General features: G+C 43.0%; 1 protein-coding gene across 1 annotated transcript in view; it reads right to left on the bottom strand.

Moving 5' to 3' along the window:
* The window catches only part of Hic2 (HIC ZBTB transcriptional repressor 2), a 30,776-nt gene that overhangs the window by 20,778 nt on the left and 9,125 nt on the right, over nt 1-873 (bottom strand). The gene's annotated exons all lie outside the window — the stretch shown is intronic.

The following is an 873-nucleotide window of genomic DNA, read 5'->3' as shown; positions in this document are numbered from 1 at the left end:
AAGAAAGAAAGAAAGAAAAAAGAAGAAGAAGAAAAAGAAAAAACAAAAACAAAAGGAAAAGGAAAAAAATAAGCAGGAGAACTCAGCTTAACAACCTGAGTCTAATCCTGGGGGACCGGCACAGAAGACTTGGCTCCTGTAAGTTCCCTTCTGAGTCCCACTTGCATGCTATAGAAATAAACCCACATGACATGCCCATGTCACCCCACACACTCTCCCCAAACAGACAAAATTTAAAACAAAACAAAAATGTCAAAGAAAATCTCAGGGGTTGGGGCTGCAGAAATGGCTTGGCGGTTAAGAGCACTGACTGCTCTTACAGAGGTCTTGAATTAAATTCCCAGCACAACATGGTGGCTCACAACCATCTGTAATGGGATCTGATACCTTCTTCTGGTGTGTCTGAGGACTGCAATGGTGTACTCATAAACATAAATAAAATCTATTAAAAAAAGAAAAACTGGGCTGGAGACATGGCTCAATGGTTAAGAGCACTGACTGCTCTTCCAGAGGTTCTGAGTTCAATTCCCAGCACCACATGGTGGCTCACAACCATCTGTAATGGAATCCAATGTCCTCTTCTGGTGTGTCTGAAGACAGCTACAGTGTATTCTCACATATATAAAACAAATAAAATCTTTAAAAAAGAAAAGAAAATAAAAACTTCTGGGCCATGTGTGGTAGCTCAGCACTACAGAAGGCAGAGGCAGTAGATGGATCTCTGTGAGTTCCAAGTTAGCAAAGACCATATCCACCATATATTAAGATCCTGTCAGCCGGGTGGTGGTGGCGCACGCCTTTAATTCCAGCACTTGGGAGGCAGAGGCAGGTGGATTTCTGAGGTGGAGGCCAGCCTGGTCTACAGAGTGAGTT

Source organism: Mastomys coucha, unplaced genomic scaffold, assembly GCF_008632895.1.
Source record: "Mastomys coucha isolate ucsf_1 unplaced genomic scaffold, UCSF_Mcou_1 pScaffold12, whole genome shotgun sequence".
In the NCBI taxonomy this organism is placed as follows: domain Eukaryota; kingdom Metazoa; phylum Chordata; class Mammalia; order Rodentia; family Muridae; genus Mastomys; species Mastomys coucha.
This window is presented reverse-complemented; position numbering and strand designations above follow the sequence as displayed.